The 20,045-nt window shown below is 42.1% G+C and overlaps 1 protein-coding gene and 2 pseudogenes across 1 annotated transcript in view; 1 reads left to right on the forward strand and 2 right to left on the reverse strand.

Annotated features, from left to right (window-relative positions):
- LOC105482500 (ring finger protein 144B) overlaps positions 1-20,045 on the reverse strand; it is a 198,764-nt gene that overhangs the window by 96,244 nt on the left and 82,475 nt on the right. The gene's annotated exons all lie outside the window — the stretch shown is intronic.
- Positions 11,125-12,497, forward strand: LOC105482501 (inosine-5'-monophosphate dehydrogenase 1 pseudogene; annotated as a pseudogene).
- Positions 13,259-18,263, reverse strand: LOC105482502 (ATP-dependent RNA helicase DDX18 pseudogene; annotated as a pseudogene).

Consider the following 20,045-nt stretch of genomic DNA (forward strand, 5'->3'; position numbering starts at 1 on the left):
GACTCTGCACTAGCCCTGAATTAAAATTCTCCACTAGAGAGTCATATGAAATTGTCTTGATAATCCTTATGTTTGCAAGGTTTATGGTAATCCTGCTATTACTGTCACCTCCAAATTCCTGCATAAGACAATCAATTTTGGGGGGAAAAAAATCCCCAATGTTCCCATAGTCATCACCACAGCCAATGTATTAACTAGTTTACAGGAAATGAAGCACTTGGTATGTGCATCTGCATCCAACATTGACACAGAGGACTGCCCTGAATTAAGATTCAAATTTACTTCTTGGCTTAACAGATGGGGAACTCAATTCTTGGAATTCAGACTCCACCCTACAGACACCAAATTACTCACAGATAGGAATATTATAGATGTTAACTTTCCAGCAGGACTTTATTTTGAAAGGCACCTTAAAAACTTGTTTTCTCTATGACGGAAATGTCACGTCCTTCTTTTCCCCACCTTCTCCTTTCCCCATCTCCTCCCTCTTCCCACAAAATAGTGAATCACCAAGTCCCCAGTGAAACCAGGAAACCAGACGGAGTTAACAAACACTACCATCTGCAACAGATCAAAGAAACAAAAGTGAAGACATGGAAGCCAGGGATGCATGGAGTATGGAGAGGAGCAGAGAACCACTGCGTGGGGCAATAAATGCAGGTACTTCAAGGAGGAGGGACCCTGTCCTGGATCCTACAGGAGAAACAATATCCCCTATGCTGGCAAAGTCTATTTCCCTTCTACAGTTACTACTGGGCACCTGCAGCCCTCCATACCCTCCATACCCATACCTTGAGAATATGTCTCAAGGGGGTTGGCTGTTGTTTTAATACATCTCCCCAAAGCGCATGTCACAGGACAGCCCTCGAGAAACATCTCGTGGCCTTAGCTAGTGCAGTAACAACCACAGACTCTGTGTGCCACCATGTTTACATCTCCAACAAAATGGAACCTCAGAGAGGTCCTTCTTATACATCAGCAGTCCTAAGATAGATCTTTCTCATTCTCCTGGAGAGGAGTCACATTCAGATTAAACACATGACCATGGGTTTAAATAATCAATCATCAGTCACGTGACGTGTCTTTGCAAAGCGCCTTTTTCCAAGGGTCTCAGAAATAACTTTTAAATTCTTATTACGCTTGATCAACAAAACTATGCTAATCTCAGGAAAGTCACCATGTCCCTAGATGCAAGGAATTATCTCGGAAGGCCAAAAGTGAAGAAAACACCTTCTTGCCCAGGGTCATCTCCACTCCAATGCACAGTCTTTTCCTCCCTCCTCCAACACAGCTTCCGGTATTCCTCTTCTGTGGCACTTATAAAGCACTCTCATTGTTTACATGCCCATCTCCTTCAATAGTCCTGCAAGAAGAGTGTCATCATATATATATATATATTTTTTTACTTTCTATTCACATCAGCTCCTCACTCACCTCTTTTCCTAGAGAGTCTTCTGACCATTTGCATTTTTCTCTGTGCTCCTTCATCAGACTACGTATGGTGTACACAAACACACACACACACACACCCCTATCATATTAATTCTGTGAATCATCTATTTATTCCCTTTATCCATTTTGCTTTAGTATAGCTTATATTTTTTCCTGTCAATTTATAAGAGCTCTTTGTAAATTATCGTTAATAGTACTTTTCCTGCAGTATATTTTACAAATACTTTTTCCAGACAGAGCTGATGTCTATTGATTAAACATTACTGCTGCCACACAATGGGTTCTGACTGCATATGTCTGATATTTATTCCTTTTCTTATATAGTTTCTGGGGTTTCCATCCTTAAAAAGTTTCCTAAGCTTTAGCTTGTACATGTGTGTTTTTCTGGATTTTCCTGTGAAATGGTAATTTGTTAAATTTGTTTTTCATCCATCAGGGAATTAACTTTATATCATTTATGATGAGTCCTGTTGTATTTTAACCAGATAGAGAACTACCTATGCCAGAATAATTTGTTAACTCACGATTTTTCCACTGAATTGGACTATAATATGTTTCAAATATTATCTGTATTCTGATTTATCTATTCTGAAGTATCTATATTTGAATCTATTCTGTTCTAATGTTTGTGTATTGCTAGGCCAATACTATCTTAATTACAGTGACTTTATAGCATTCTTATTTTTCATACTTTTCTTGAATAGGGCATTTGGCAATATAAAGCTATATAGTCATTTTATGTAATTTTTGAACACTAAGTTGCTATTCTATTCTGAATTGCAAGAACTTTATATATTATGTTTATTTTTAGAGTTTTATCATATCATTTAAGGGAACACATATCCCCATTTCTTAGTGCTTACTGGTAAAATAGAAGATTTCAGTTCATATATTTATCTTGCATCCAGCCATTTTCCCAAATATTTTACTAATTCTACTAGAGTGGCTTTTTAAATTTAGTCTTATGTTTGGTGGTGTGTGCACAATCATGTCAGAAACAACAAAAAAGATGCTTTTATTTTTTATTTTCCAGTAAATATATCAAAAACACAACTTCTTGTCTTGTTGCATTTGTTAGAACACAAAAGGTAATGATAAATAAAAAAATTGATCACAGGCTTTCCTATCTAGATTTTTATGTAATTAATAGTTCATCATTTATAATGAAGTTTGCTAGTTTTTTCACAAACAGTCTTTATTACGTTTAAGTAATTTCCTTCTATTCCTCCTTAAGAGTTTTATTAGGAATAGTACTTTATTAGGAATAGAACTTCATCAGATGGCTTTCAGAGACTTGATATAATCATATGTCACTCATCTTTTATAGTTTTTATATAATGGACTAAGTGGCTGGATTTTCTGATATGAAACCAAATTCATAATCCTAGAGTAATACTTTCTTGATCATATTGTATTATCCTATACTGGTATTCAAGATATGCTCGCTGCATAAAGTGAATTGGGGAAATACTTATTTTTTTCTATAATCTGGGATAGATTAAATAACATTGTAATTATCTGACTTTTAAAGACAGAATGACCATAAATTTCTCATTCAAACCAGGACACTTTAACAATGAAAGATGATGCTAATAAATAATGGAAATGATGGAACTTTTAAAATATACACGAACTGACAAAATAATTAGTTTTACTGTATTGGTGGACTAATAAAATAGTTCAAAAATGATCTTCAAAAATAAAACTTTTCTTAAACTTTTTTTTTAAGAGATGGGGTCTCATTCTGTTGCCCAGTCTGAAGTGCAGTGGTGGAATCACATCTTACTGCGGCCTTGAACAATTCTCCAGCCTTAGGACTACAGGCACATGCCACCATGCCCAGCTATTTTTTAAAATTTTTTGTAGAGATGGGGTCCCACTGTATTACTGAGGCTGGTCTCAAGAAATAGTCCCACCACAACCTCCCAAAGCACTGGGATTACAGACATGAGCCACCACACCCAACCTAAAATATTTTTATATTGATTAATGTTTATATTGAATTACAGTTGACCCTGAACAACACAGGTTTGAGCTGCACGGGTCCATTTATGTGTGGATTTTCTTCCACCTCTGCCACCCCTGAGACAGCAAGACCAATCCGTTGCTCCTCAACCTACTCAACATGAAGACCACAAGAATGAAGACCTTTATGATGATCCACTTCCACTTAATCAATAGTAAATATGTTTTTGTCTTCCTATTTGGAATGTAGCATCCTACGATTCTTCAATTCCTTAATCTTCCATCGGCACTCCAATCCCCAAATCTGGGTCATTTCATTATTCCCATTCTCTGCTCATCTTGCTCCTTTTTCTTTGAGACAGGGTCTCATTCTGTCACCCAGACTCGAATGCAGTGGTATCATCTCAGCTCAATGTAGCCTCAAATTCCCAGGCTCAAGCGCTCCTCCTGCGTCAGCCTCCCTAGTAGCTTGGACCCCAAGTGCCACCAGGTACCACTATGCCTAGCTAATTTTTTTTTAATTGTTATTTGAAGAGACAGAGGTCTCCCTATGTTGCCCAGGCTGGTCTCAAACTTCTGGCCTCAGTGATCCTCCTGCCTTGGCCTCCCAAAGTACTAGGATTACGGGCATGAGCCACTGTGCCTGCCTGAAATATTTTTAATACAGAATCCCAGGCCCCACTTCAGACCCACTGAATCAAAATCTCTGGGAGATGTTGATATCTAAAGCTTCCTAGGAAGTTTTGTGATGAAGCCAATCCATAGATTGACATTAAGCTTCCATGGGGATACCCTACTGACTGTGCTTTTTTTCAGGACACAATGAAAGGGATTTCTTCACTGAGGGAAAATCTAGGTTGGAAGGCCTGCCTTTACAGTGTGTTCCAATTGTTTCTTTGTCCTCGACTTGAACCTGAAGCCTGTCAGTGTTGCTTATGCTCCATTTTTGTCCCACTTTGGCACTCAGGGCTCAACAATTTCATGCACTTGGAGAGGAGTCCCCTCTTCAAGGGTTCCCACCAGACAGTCCAGAAATGACCACAATGGATGCACGTGTGAATCCTGCTCATGGCACCTCTGCCGACATGAAGCACACACCATTTCTTAATTTCCCCACTAATATGATCGGGCTACTGCTCTTTTTTTTTTTTTTTTTTTTTTTTTTTTTGAGACGGAGTCTCACTCTGTCGCCCAGGCTGGAGTGCAGTGGCGCGATCTCGGCTCACTGCAAGCTCCGCCTCCCGGGTTCACGCCATTCTCCTGCCTCAGCCTCCCGAGTAGCTGGGACTACAGGCGCCCACAACCGCGCCCGGCTAATTTTTTGTATTTTTAGTAGAGACGGGGTTTCACCGTGGTCTCGATCTCCTGACCTTGTGATCCGCCCGCCTCGGCCTCCCAAAGTGCTGGGATTACAGGCGTGAGCCACCGCGCCCGGCCCGGGCTACTGCTCTTTATCCTCCACAACCCTCCTGCTTCATTTATAATGGCTTTATGTTAGCCAAAATAAATGTTTCTTTACTTCTGCCCTTACAGCAAAAGTCAAAGCCAGAGGAACATGCATCTTTGCTGGACTGAATACTTCAATACATTTGTTGCTGCAGTTGGCCTCAGTGAACTCTATCACAGACAGCAGCATATGTCACTGATTTTGAAACATCTCTATGATCAGTGAAAAGATCAAGCATTACCTCTAGTGATGGCAAAATCCAAATAGCCAGTTCCAGTAACATCCCTGAGTATGAGTCATATGTCTCATCGATTGATTTACCATAAATCTCCCCCACACATATCTTGATTTAAAAAAAAAAAAAAAAACACTTTGGGAGGCCGAGGCAAGTGGATCATCAGGTCAGGAATTCAAGACCAGCCTGGCCAAGATGGTGAAACCCTGTCTCTACTAAAAATACAAAAATTAGCCAGTTGTGGTGGGGGGCACTTATAATTCCAGCTACTTCGGAGGCTGAGGCAAAGAATTGCTTAAACCTGGGAGGCAGAGGTTGCAGTGAGCCAAGATGGCGCCACTGCACTCCAGCCTGGGTGACAGAAAAAAAAAAAAATTTCCAGGCCAGGTATGGTGGCTCACACCTGTAATCCCAGCTCTTTGGTAGACCAAAGTTGGGGAACTGGTTGAGTCCAGGAGTTCAATGCCAACCTGGGCAACATAGTAAGACCTCGGCACTATAGAAAAAAAAAACCAAAAATGCCTTTTCTGCTAATGGAGCAAACCACTTTAACAGCTAATACTTCACTTTTTATATATGCATAAGAAAACTTAAAATCGAAAATGGCAAAAATCTATTTAGAAAAGTCATTTGATTTAAATGAAAAGTCATGCTTCACAGAATGAAATAAAATGGCACCTCCTGCAGCCAGCATGTGTTAAATCTTTGTCTTTGAGCAAAGTATTCTTAAAAACAATGACAAATTTTGAAGTAGATACTGAGGCAGCTTCAGAAGATTTGTGAATTACACATTCATCACGAACATCCTTGAGAAACAGAAATTTGCTACTTAATTTTATTACACTTTCCCTTTTTTAGCTCATTTCCTGACAAAAGGGATTATTCCAAAATAAATGTTAAAACAACAGTTACGGATTTACACCATACAAAAATGGCAAAACCATACCAAGAGCATTCAGACCTCACATACTTCCAACTGACCCACCAAGTCAGCCTGGCCGCTTCCAGCTTTCTGCAGGTCCCTGTGGGGACCATGGCACAACTGACTGGCACACCAAGTAGCTCACAGAGGTGGCAGCATCAGATACTTCTCCCAGCACCATCTAGACTGGAAGGAGTTGGCTGTCCTTAGCCAGCAGGGTAGGAACGTATTTCATTTTATCAGCCAGTTCTTGGCATGCTGTTCTTTAAAGGGAGGTGTAAGTTAACTTGCATTGAAAGAGAAATGGGGGGAAAGCAGGGTTATATGCATCACACCTTTCAAATTTAAACACGAGTAAAATTACTCTTCACAACACAAGCACCTTACACACCACTAGAAGAGACCACAGCAAAACCCAGTATACAAAGTGGAGGGCCACCATCCCATCTTATTTTAATGTCTTGTTAGCATAATACTTCCTTAAAAATAAGAAACTCAGAGCAAATATCAAATGGGACTTCTACGGTAATTGATGTTTTTGAGTCTTCTACTTGAATCAATTTTGGTCATTTGTATTTTGCTTATGAGTTATCCGCTTCTTCCCTATTTTCATATTAGTTTCCATAGAGTTTTGCTCCTAGTGTGCAAGTGTATATATATATATATGTTTTGTTTTGTTTTGTTTTTTGAGATGGAGCCTCACTCTGTCGCCCAGGCTGGAGTGCAGCGGCGCGATCTTGGCTCACCACAAGCTCCACCTCCTAGGTTCACACCATTCTCCCACCTCAGCCTCCCGAGTAGCTGGGACTACAGGCACCCGCCACCACGCCCGGCTAATTTTGTTTTTGTGTTTTTTTAGTAGAGAAGGGGTTTCACCATGTTAGCCAGGAGTGTCCGTGTATAATTCTTTCTATCTTTCATGCATCTGTAATGCATTTGTTTCCTTGTTCCTAATCTTGTTATACTCTTGCTCTTTTTCCAGTATTTTGTCTCATTTAGCCTTCCTACATTTTTTCCTTATTCCATTAACTCTCACTTGTAACTTTATCAGCCCCTCTTCCTACCTTGTGTGTACGTTGTTTGTTTGGTTTATGAGGGGTTGGAGGCAGGTAGGTGTTCTGCTGTCCTCTTCTTCATGAATAATAAAGATATTTACTGTTATAAATTTTTTTCTAAGTAAAGTTTTGAGTGTATGCTATGCCTTAAAGATTTGGGTATAAAGTATACTTTTTTATTCCTTTCCAAAGAACCTTTTGCTTCTCTTTTATTTTCTCTTTGATCAAAGGTTTATCTGGGAGAGTGTTTCTTAGTTTCCAAGTAGTTATTTTCTGGTCATATGTTTAGTATTGGTTTCTAATTTAACTGGGTTGTGGTGAAGAAATGTGATCTACAAAATCCCTACTTTTATATTTGTTATGGTTTTACTTTATTTTGGCCAAGTAGGTTAATAAGTCTATTTTTCTAGTTATTGGGGCTTGGAAAATTACACATATCCAAAGAAATGCTCCCTGAAAAGCCTCATGGTGATGTGGCCAGGGAACCTGCCCTGCCCCCTAAACATTAAATCACAGTAACAATTGCCCCTGTTTCATTGCCCCATTGCAAAATGCATTCTAACTTGCAAATCTGGAACCATTATACCGCTAAGTAGAAAACAAGGCAATTAATTATTTTTAATAGTCAGTTAATTATTTTTAATAGCCTGATGATTGTATCATCTTGGAATTTAATTAAAACAAACCAAAGGCATGCAATACTCCTGAGTTACGCCCAGCAATAACTTGGTTTAAGTTTTCATTTTCCAACCTGGCATCTCAATTCCTACTCAGTATTAGTAGCTCATGCAAACCTGCTGCCCACCCACAAATCCAAAACAAAACCATCTATCTCATACCTCAGAAAGGCCTCAACATGATTCACTGAACCCTTGAGATGAAAGAGATCAGAACTAATTCTTTTTTCTCAGCTCACTGCAACCTTCGCCTCCTGGGTTCAAGTGATTCTCCTGCCTCAGCCTCCCAAGGAGCTAGGATTACAGGTGTCTGCCACCATGCCTGGCTAATTTTTTGTAATTTTAGTAGAGATGGGGTTTCACCATGTTGGTCAGGCTGGTATCAAACTCCTGACCTCAGTTGATCCACCCACCTCGGCCTCCCAAAGTGCTGGGATTACAGGCATGGGCTACCGTGCCTGGCCAGAACTATTTCAAATACAAGTAATCCTGAAATATTTAGTCCCACTGAGGTTTGAAGATTCTGTACTCAGATCAGTCTTGGTGATACAGGACTCATACAATGAACACACTTAAGAGCGGAAATCTTGTTTAAAATCACCAAGGAAATTCCAAACTTCTACAAAAGAATTAGCGGATATTTTAGCAAGGGTACACTTGGAGGCAGGATGTTATTTCTTCTGAAAGTTCATAATGATAAAGTGGAAGCTTCCTCAGCTGTCTGGGAGTTTGAGGAAAAAAACATATTATATTATTGAATACCTATTGTGCCAGGCATGGTACTTGGTACTAAGCATTCTACATGCATTATTTCCTTTATGTTTACAAAAGTAGTCATTATTTAAAAAAAAAAAAAAAAAAAGGCTTATCTACTTATAAACTGCTGATAAGTATCACATTTTTAAATGGTTAGTAACTGATACAACAGGAAAGCCTCACTGAGGCATAGTATTAGCTATAAAGTTGTCCCACAAAATGGGACATTCACTACTTAACGATTTAGGGTTAAATTGAGACTCCTAAATTGCCTCTACATCAGGAAAAATTACCTTAAAATTTCTATGGTTTCAGTTTGTGATTTCAGCAAACATTTGTTTCAAACACAAACTGTTATACCCACCCATTTACTTTTTTTTTCTTTATAGAGACAGGAATATCATTATGTTGCCTAGTTTGGTCTCAGACTCCTGACCTCAAGTGATCCTCCTGCCTTGACCTCCCAAAAGTGCTAGGATTGCAGGTGTGAGCCACCATGTCCAGCCCTTTTACTCTGAGGTAATTGTTACATAGTGAACAAAATATTCAAGCTCTTCTAATCAAATGAGCTCATGAAATCTAATCCCACACCTGACTTTTATTTATACTATTGACCTGAGCACCACAGAGGCAATTCTAACTACTCACCTAAACGATTTTTTAATTGGCACAAAGTTCAAATATACAACCTGCCTTTCATTTTAGATTCATCTTCTTTTCATCCATCTTCACTTTGCATCTCAGTTTCAGCCATGCTAAATATTTCTAAGTACTCTAAATTTCACATTCACAGATTCCTTGGTTCTCCATTTACCAAGGCCATTCTTCCCTACCTTTTCCACCTGACCAATAGCTCTTCATTCCACACACACACACAGAAAAAAATGTCCCTCAAGGTCTATCTTTTCTGTAATCTCCCTCCTACTCACCTTTCCCCATCATATAGTTAGACACCCTCTTCTAGGCTTCCTCTCTTCTCTAATGCTCTTACTTTCATTGCTCTATTCAACAAACACTTCTAAAGCTTCTATTATCTACAGGTTCTTTATTAGGTGCTAGGAATACAAAGATAAATAAAACATAAGACTTCAAGTGGTGTCAAAAAAGACAATTAGGCCTGTCAGCTGGTCAGAGTAGCACCGGGTTTCAGGAAAGCACTCAGCATTTTGAGCCCAGCCCTGTAAGACCTGGAGAATTTCGTGGGTAGAAATGTGGGAAGACAATGGAGAGAAGGAGGAAGAAGGGCCTTCTGGGCAAAAGGAATTACATGAGCAAAGTCAGAGAGGTGGGTAAGAGGTAAGCTTTGTTGATGGCAGAAAACAAGTTTCTCCATCCCAGGCATTTCATTTAAAAAACAAACAAAAAAACTTGAAAACTCAGGAGGCTGAGGCAGGAGGATTGCTTGAGGCCAGGAGTTCAAGACCAGCTTGGGCAACATAGTGAGACCCCAGGTCTTAAAAAATATTTTTTTAAAAAACTTTAAAACTACTTACTTATAAACGTTTTCAAGCTATAATAAAAGCAAAAGATAATCATGGAAAGTAAACCCTAGTTTTATTCCTAATTGTTTGTTAATTTCTGGTGCTTTCTTAAACCCAAAGAAGGCTCATTAATTATCACTTATGTGTTAACAACACCTAATTTTCTAATTTTATCAAAAGACAAAAGAAGTATTTTATACTCCTCTGATAAGCACTGTGAATAAAGATAAGTAGTTCAGTCATAACTAGTTCACCCTCACCTCCCCATGTAAGAGGGAGAACAAATCAAAACAAATAAGAGAAACTTTGGTGCAAGGCTCCCAGACCACTCTAGCAGGATGAGGGGGTCCTTGCCCAGTATCTGTCTTCCTTTCGTAGGACCTAATGCATACACAGGCTGAAGCTCTCATTCTCAGTGGTTATGTTGAAAATAACCAATCCAAAATCCTCTTTTGACGGAAGTAATCCACGAACCGACCAACAGAGACAAAACTTTTGGGAGTGAACAACGTTACTACATAGGGTTACTTAATCCTTAAAAATATCTTCCAGTCTTTTCAATCTGCAATTTTTACACACACTTCTACAGGACCTTGGACAATATATATGTTGCAGCACATACCTGAGGGTATCAAAATTGGAGAGAGATAAGGAAGCAGAAATCAGATACCATCATGCCCAAAAGAATGCAGTAAACTTGGATGGCCACCTGCCCAGTTCATTATTATCTCAACAGTTCAGATGGCTTATGGTGTTCCTTTGATATTACATCAGTTTATGCCTCTTACCAGAAAGTGTGCCGGCAATAAATAACCCCAAGTGAGCAGGATGAGGCATTGTGATCCACAGCATGTCCTGAATTAGAATATATTTTATATTGTATTTTTAAAATGGCGGCATTAGCAGCAGCAGCGGCGGCGGCTGCGCGGGTGTCTACGTGGGCTCGCGGGGTCTCGCGGCAGCGTGGTGGACTATCTGATCAGCTGAGGCACCTGCTACGTGCCTGAGGACGGGCTCACCCTGCAGCAGCTCTTCACCAGCGCTGAGGGCCTCGCCTACAACGATGTCCTGATTCTCCCAGGATTCATAGACTTCACAGCTGATGAGGTAGACCTGACCTCAGTCCTGACCTGGAAGATCACACTGAAGATGCCTCTGATCTCCTCCCCCATGGACACTGTGACAGAGGCCGACATGGCCATTGCGATGGCTCTAATGGGAGAGGTTGGTCTCATTCACCACAGCTGCGCCCCAGAGTTCCCGGCCAAGCAGTGTGGAAAGTCAAGAAGTTTGAACAGGGGGACTTCATCACCGACCCCGTGGTGCTGAGCCCCTCGCACACCATGGGTGATGTGCTGGAGGCCAAGATGTGGCATGGCTTCTCTGGCATCCCGATCACTGAGACGGGCATCATGGGCAGCAAGTTGGTGGGCATCATCACCTCCTGAGACATCAACTTTCTTGCTGAGAAGGACCACAGCACCCTCCTCAGTGAGGTGATGACACCAAGGATCGAGCTGGTGGTGGCTCCAGCAGGCCTGAGGTTGAAAGAGGCAAATGAGATCTTGCAGCTTAGCAAGAAAGGGAAGCTGCTTATCTCCAATGATCGCAATGAACTGGTGGCCATCATCGCCCGCTCCGACCTGAAGAAGAACTGAGACTACCCTTTGACCTCCAAGGATTCCCACCAGCAGCTGCTGTGGGGGGCAGCTGTGGGCACCCATAAGGATGGCAAATACCACCTGGACCTGCTCACCCAGGTGGGCATTGACGTTATAATCTTGGACTCATCCCAAGGGAATTTGGTGTATCAGATTGCCATAGTGCATTACATCAAACAGAAGTACCCCAATCTCCAGGTGATTGGGGGGAACGTGGTGACAGCAGCCCAGGGCAAGAAACTGATTGATGCTGGTGTGGATAGGCTGCACGTGGGGATGGGCTGCGGCTCCATCTACATCACCCAGGAAGTGATGGCCTGCGGTCAGCCCCAGGGCACTGCTGTATACAAGGTGGTCGAGTATGCCCGGCACTTTGGTGTGCCCATCATAGCCGGATGGCGGTATCCAGACCGTGGAGCATGTGGTCAAGGCCCTGGAACTTGGAGCCTCCACAGTGATGATGGGCTCCCTGCTGGCTGCCACCATGGAGGCCCCCTGCGAGTACTTCTCAGACGGGGTGTGGCTTAAGAAGTACCGGGGCATGGGCTCACCAGATGCCATGGAGAAAAGCAGCAGCAGCCAGAAACCATACGTCAGCGAGGGGGATAAGGTGAAGATCGTGCAGGGTGTCTCATGTTCCATCCAAGACAAAGATTCCAATCAGAAGTTCATGCCCTACCTCATAGCGGGCATCCAGCACAGCTGCCAGGATATCGGGGCCACAGTCTGTCTGTCCTTTGGTCCATGATGTACTCAGGAGAGCTCGAGTTTGAGAAGCAGACCCTGTCGGCCCAGATCGAGGATGGCATCCATGGCCTGCACTCTTACGTGAAGCGGCTGTACTGAAGACGGTGGAGGCCGAGGTGATGGACAGGGCACACCCCAATGTCCCCCTTCAGGCACAGCCTCCCTCCATAACTGAGTGGTCCACAGATTTGCACTATAGGTTCCCCAGCTACTTTCCAGGGAGAGACGAGGGGAGGTCCTGAGGGTTCTGCAGCCCCTCCCTGGGCATCCTCTGCTGAGTCAGGACTGCTCCCTGGGCCAGGCTGCCCTGGGAGCCCCCCCACACCATCCCCCCAGGCTCTCAGGCCCTGTGCCTGCCTCAGGTCTTTCTTGCTGCAGCCTGCTCCAGCCCGGCCCCCACCCCAGGGGCAGGCAGCCCCTCCTGGCTTCACCTGTAGGGCACCTCCCTGCCCCCAGCCCCCCAGGAAATGGTGCTCTCCAGGCCCTGCCTCTGGTCCTTCCCGGGCTGCTGCCCCCTCAGCCATGTGGCACTTTTGAGCTCCAGACCTAGGCCAAGGGGAGGTCTCTGACCCCTTCCTCGGCCCTGGGCTACCCTTGGGTCCTGCTCCCCAGGCCACTCCCCTGTCCCTGGCCCTGGGGAGGAGGCTGCCCTGGTCATGGCCCCCTGCCCATCATTCCTGACTCACCACTGTTCGCAGGTGTACCATTCCTGCCCTCTCCTCAGCTGCAGTTGAAGGCTTTAACTCTGCACAGTTTGGGATCACAGTTGTGTCACTGTGTATTAAAAAATCGGAATAAATCAAGCAGGTCTCAAAAAAAAAAAAAAAAATGGAATCACAGGTCAACATTATTACCCCTCTCCAGCAAGGACTGAATAAAAGGCAGTGAGCAAATATACTTAGTTTAGAATAAGTAAATCTTTAAGTAGATTAATTACTTCTTGCTCATTACAAACTATTTTGTTATAGAGGAGGGATAGTTCTAATCTCTGAAAATTAAACAAAATTATTTAATTGCTGCCACATCCGTACACAATAATGTTCCTGAATCTGGGTGGCAGAACTGGAAGAATGTGGTTGTACACTTATTTTGCTTTTGCTTTCCATGAATGGCCAAGTCGGGCAAATCAATGTACTTCAGCAACTCACAGTGGCATTTCACGGACATACAAGATGAAAAGACCATAAGCTGCTTCTTTCGTTTCTTCTTAAGGAATGTAAAGAGCAGAAGGAATCTCTTTTTGGAAGGACAAACAACATATCCCTGTTCAAGACCATCCACTGTTGCATTAGCTTTATCATCATCACCACCAACATACAATGGCTCCTTTTTCAGAGAAATCCTTGCCAGGCCTTCCACTTTTCAAGTTTGGGTGGCAGAAAAGAGCATAGTCTGTTTACGTGTTGGCAAAAGTTTAATAACTTGCTTTAATTCCCCTTCAAACTCAACATCCAAGCTATGATCAGCTTCATCAATAACCAGATACTGCAGGTTTTTATACATAAACCCTGGGGTATTCTGCGTATGGTCCAGCAGACGGCCTGCTGTGGCCACAATGATGTTGATCCCATTAGCAAGTTTCTGTGCTTCAACAGATCTGTTACTGCCACCCATTATCAACCCATAAGTATGCACATGGCAAGTCATTAGCTCCTTAAGACACCAAACCAAAAGTTTGCACGGCTAGTTCTCTAGCAGGTGAGAGAATAAGGACTCCTGTTCCATCCCTGGGCATGAACTTTAACTTAACAATGAGTTCAACTGCAGGGATGAGAAAAGCCAGGCTTTTACCACTGCCTGTTTTTGCAGCTGCTAGAAGTCCCTGCCTTCCAGAAGTGGTCTGATATTTTTATGCTGAATTTCAGTCATGTTTGTAAAACCCATTTCTTTTATTGCCTTCAGAGTGTTTTCATTGACAGGATTACATAGAGAAACAAATGAAGTATCCTCAAAAGCTCCTGTCAGTCCCGGGGTAGGCTGGGCACCTCACTGTCATCTTCATCATTATCTGGCTTCTCCACATTATTTTCTGTTTCTTTAGGAGTTTCTGCACTCTCTTCTTCAGATTCCCCTTTGTTTGCAGTTTTTGCTTTTTTTGTATCAGGCCCAGCATCATTTGGCATTTTCCTCTTTTTCTTCTTCTTTGTGTTTTTTGATTCTGAATTGGGAGAGGGCATGCCCTGTTCATTTTGCGCCCAGAATAATTGGGTTTTCTTCGCTACTTGAAACAATCCAAGGTTCCATTAAGTGAACTTGACTTTTCCTGGTCTAAAATTTCTGACATTCAGTCCCAGCTTGAGAAACTGATTGAAAAGAACTACTTTCTTCATAAGTCAGCCCAGGAAGCATATAAGCCATACATATGAGCCTATGATTCCCATTCTCTGAAACAGATCTTTAATGCTAATAACTTAAATTTGCCTCCAGTTGCTCTGTCATTTGGTTTCAAGGTACCTCCCTTTGTTGATCTGAACATCAACTGCAATGAAGGCAAGCAGAAAAAGTGAGGGGGTGGTGGTAGATTTGGCTACCGGAAAACCAAGAAAATTGAGAAGTTCAAAATCTTCAAACACATTAGCAAGAAATCATCCGACAGCAGGCAGTTCTCTCACTGAAGACATGCCTTCCTTTCATCTTGAATAACTTTATCCTAAAATGAATTTTCCCCTTGATTTAACAGGATTTTTGTAGCCTTTAGGATTTGGACTTATCTAACAAGAGTATAAATTGACTTGGGTTCCAAGCACTGTTACTTCTATCAAGTCTCTTTTTTATTTTGGGGATATAAAACAGGCTTTACTTTTCTTGGATGCCCAATGGCAGAGCAAGGAATATCTGGTCTTTCTTGTGATTATATAATATTTTAATTTTAAATATCCCTCCCTCATACATACAAATGTATGTTACTGTTTTAATATAATTCTTTTTGTACCTTAAAAAAAATCTATGTTAATACAGCAATGTTATCTCATCTGAATACTTTTACAAATGTCATTTCATTTAATACTTACAACAACCCTTCAGTTGAGGTTTTATCATTCCCATTTTACAGATGGGGAAACTGAGTATTGAAAGACAACTGAGTTTCCAAGGTCACACAGTTACTGGCACAATGTGCACTAGAACCCAATGACCAAGTCAAGTGAGTTTCAGCTAGAGCAAGCTTGTACAGCCTTTAGCCCTGTGACCCAAGATGGTTTTGAATGCAGCCTAACACAAATTTGTAAACTTTCTTAAAACATTATACGATTTTTTTTTCAATTTTTTTTAGCTCATCGGCTGTCATTAATGTTAGTGTATTTTATGTGTGGTCCGAGAAAACTTTTCTTCTTCCAGTGTGGCCCAGGGAAGCCGAAAGATTGGACGCCCCTGAACTACAGCACCCCTGCTTCCCAAATAAAGTTATAGGTAAAATCAAGCTCCCCTTTTTTCTCATGTCAGGATCTTTTCTGGAAAGAGGACAAAAACAAGTTAATGTAAAACTTTTAGTTCTATTTTTAAACATCGACTTAGGGCAAAAGGCCAGGTGTTCTGCCAAAACAAATTAGATAATATTCTTATATTGGCAGACTCTCAATCTTGACCAAGAAGAAAAATATCCAACATAACATATATTGAGAAAAGAGTCCAAGAACTCTGAGTACACTGAATTCTCAGCCTTGGCCTTCTGCAAGAAGGAAGAGGCAAGTTTCCCGTATGAGAGAACAGTCAAGGAGTATGACTCAAGGACTATTTCAGTACAAGATCTTATTTCAACCCTGTTGTCCATCTGTTTGCTGAGAATGTAAAGTTGTCTGGTTCCAAGTCAGAAAAGAGGATGAAATCATCTACTAAAGCCACATAAACAGGAGCCCCATAGCCGTGCAGTGAGAGGCCAACGCACACCTTCCCATTATCTGGCTGGATTTCTGTGTGGTCATGGTGTCTTATCCCAGGGAGGCAAGTTCAGGGATCCAGCTAAGCAAATGATAAATGCTGTAAAATTTATTCTCTACTTACTGCAGGCTAATGGAGAAGAAAGATAAGCACAGCGCAGTGGCTCACACCTGTAATCCCACCACTTTGGAAGGCCAAGGTGGGAAAATTGCTTAAGCCCAGAAGTTCAAGACCAACCTGGCCAACATAGGGAGACCTCATTTCTACAAATAATCAAAATATTAGCTGGGTGTGGTGGCATGCATCTGTGGTTCCAGCTGCTTGGAAGGCTGAAGCCAGAGTATTGCTTGAGCCCGAGAGGTTGAGGCTGCAGTGAACCATGATCACGCCACTGCACTCCAGCCTGGGTGACAGAGTAAGATCCTGTCTCAAAACAAACAAACAAATAAATAAAATTAAATTTAAAAAATGGGGGGGAAGAGCAACTCAAAGAATTGCATACGAAAAACAATTAATATTTTAAATGCAGATATTGACTACAGACAATATCTATTTATCAACCATTGCAGCCAGCCATTCTTTCCTCCCTATTCCTCTTCACCAGCCTCCTCTTTTTTTGAGCATCACTAAGGTCATAAAACTCACTACTTTCTACTCAGTCCTATCCTTCTTTTTGTATCATCTAGTGCCACTGGAATACCTGGAGTCAACATTCATCATCCACTTACATACCTCTATGTTGTTCCCCTACCTCTTCTACAGTAAGAGGATAACAGAGATTCCAGGGAGTACCATACTTTAGAGAAGCTTAGGGGAATGAGTATTTAGAAAGCTAATGAATTCAGGCTGCTGACCAGAAGAGTTCAGACTCTAATTTTAAGGGTAAGGAAAATTTCAAGGTCATAATTAAAGGTCAAATCAGCTATGTTGTAGGCCAAATTATTATTTGCAGTTTGGCTAGAAACCTAAACCAGCAAGTACAGTATTGTTTCCAAAATAAAATAAGTTCCAAGTTCTAAACAACTAGAACCCTAAACATTTAGGAACCCTAAACATTCATAAGTTTGGGACCACCTACAAAAAATGTAACAATAATTCTTTTCCTTTTGAGTTTTTTTCTTTACAGCTGCAGAAGAAAACAGAAAGTATACATGTATATAACTGGGTGTTGAGATTTGAACCCCCTTCCATTGGATCAACTTCAATTGAGAAAAGAGTTGGTGACCACCATTTGTTCCTAAGAGCCCTCATAAATTTATTCCTCTCAGTGTGCCCAGTGAGAATAACTGGACCAACTTCTGGATAAGTAGTGACAATTGGGAAAAGGACTCTCAACATTATCATAGAGAATAAGCTCAACAAGTTTGGGGAGGGTTTTATATTGGCAAAGGGAGTCAGTTGGAGCTGTAGCCCAAGTGAAAAGTTGAGCTCCAAAGAAAGTGGGTGATTTCTTTTGAGCAGATACTCTAACTGTATTCCTATATGAAAGAGGTGGGGTGGGGTGGGGGAAAATCAGGCTATAAGGAATGAGATTGTGGAAACAATGAGGATGTGTTTCCAAAGAAGAAAATCACTGTCATGTCAGCATATTGGCCATGCCTGTCCTAGTCTTACTTGCTCTTCAAAGAGCTATAATCATGGGTCAAACCAGAAAGGAAACTATTAGACTTCTCCATGTAACAGAGTACACAGAATAGGCTGCAGCCATACCAGATGAGCAAGGAAAGATTAGAGTTACACATTCCTACCAGTAAAAACTGGTGCCATGAGTGGCAGCCATGTTTAGATTATGTAATTCTGCCTTCTTGACTAAAAGCTGATTGGACCCACGATGGATGTCTGTTGAAAGCAGAGCCAGCTAGGTGCAGTGGCTCATGCCTGTAACCCCAACACTTTGGGAGGCTAAGACAGGATGATTGCTTGAGGCCAGGAGTTAGAGACCAGCCTGGGCAACAGAGCAAGACATTGAAGAAAAAAAAAAAAGGAAAGAATGAATGAATTAAAGAAAGAGGAAGAGGGAGGAAGGAAGGAAGGAAGGAAGGATGGAAGGAAAGAAGGAAGGAAGGAAGGAAGGAAGGAAGGAAGGAAGGAAGGAAGGAAAAAAGAAAAGAAAAGAAAAGAATTAGCTGGGCTAAATTAGCTGGTAGCATGTGCCTATAGTCCCAGCTATAATACTTAGGAGGCTGAGGCAGGAAGATCACTTGAACCCAGGAGGTCAATGCTGTAGTGAGCCATGATGGTGCCACTGCACTCCAGCCTGGGTGACAAAGCAAGGCCCTGTCTTAAAAATAAATAAAAATACAAATGAAACAGAGCCAATCAGATTTTCCCTGCTAGGAATCTGGATTTAGGGACAGCTCATCTCTGTGCTTGGTCAAAGCTGTGCATCAGCCATATTCCATCATCTATACACGCAGCAGAGAAAGCCAGAGACAGAACATAAAGCAGATGTGCAAGACAGGAGGGAAGAGTCAGAGGAAGAGAACTCTAGCTAAACAGTTCTCAGTTCCAGTTCCTCCCAGAAGCCAGCTGGAGTCCTATCTTTAGGTTCCTCAAGACATTCCTTGCCTTTAAAACAACTTTTCCTTTTTTTTTTTTTTTTGAGACAGAGTCTCGCTTAGTCACCCAGGCTGGAGTGCAATGGCGCGATCTCGGCTCACTGCAAGCTCCGCCTCCCGGGTTCACGCCATTCTCCTGCCTCAGCCTCCCGAGTAGCTGGGACTACAGGCGCCCGCCGCCTCGCCCGGCTAATTTTTTGATTTTTAGTAGAGACGGGGTTTCACCGTGTTAGCCAGGATGGTCTCGATCTCCTGACCTCGTGATCCGCCCGCCTCGGCCTCCCAAAGTGCTGGGACAACTTTTCCTTTTTTAAAAAAGCTAGTTCAAATTTGTTGCAGTTATTTGAAACTAGAAACACCTGGAGTAAAATCACATTACCAAAAATTAAATGAAGATTCTGCAATGAAAAGAGCATAGACTTTTGAATCTACCAATGCTGGGTTCAAACCATGGCCCCCCTGAATATCAGCCGTCTAGTCGACAGTAAGGACACTACTAGTTTCCTAGCCTGTCTGAGCCTTGGTTTCCTTACTAGAAAATGCAAATAACGAAATGTCCTGTCTGACAGCTTTGAAGAGAGTAGTGGTTCTCCCAGCATGGAGTTTGAGATCTGAGAACGGACAGACTGCCTCCTCAAGAGGGTCCTTGACCCCCAAGTAGCCTAACTGGCAGATACCTCTCAGTAGGGGCTGACTGACACCTCACACGGCCAGGTGCCCCTCTGAGACGAAGCTTCCAGAGAAGGATCAGGCAGCAATATCTGCTGTTCTGAAATATTTGCTGTTCTGCAGCCTCTGCTGGTGATACCCAGGCAAACAGGGTCTGGAGTGGACCTCCAGCAGACTCCAACAGACTTGCATCTGAGGGTCCTGAGTGTTAGAAGAAAAACTAACAAACAGAAAAGATATCCACACTAAAACCCCATCTATACATCACCATCATCAAAGACCAAAGGTAGATAAAAGCACAAAGATGGGGAGAAACCAGAGCAGAAAACCTGAAAATTCTAAAAATCAGAGTGTCTCTTCTCCACCAAAGGAACACAGCTCCTCGCCAGCAACAGAACAAAGCCAGACAGAGAATGACTTTGACGAGTTGAGAGAAGAAGGCTTCAGACGATCGGTAATAGCAAACTTCTCTGAGCTAAAGGAGGATGTTCAAACCCATCACAAAGAAGCTAAAAACCTTGAAAAAAGATTAGATGAATATCTA

Source organism: Macaca nemestrina, chromosome 5, assembly GCF_043159975.1.
Source record: "Macaca nemestrina isolate mMacNem1 chromosome 5, mMacNem.hap1, whole genome shotgun sequence".
NCBI lineage: Eukaryota > Metazoa > Chordata > Mammalia > Primates > Cercopithecidae > Macaca > Macaca nemestrina.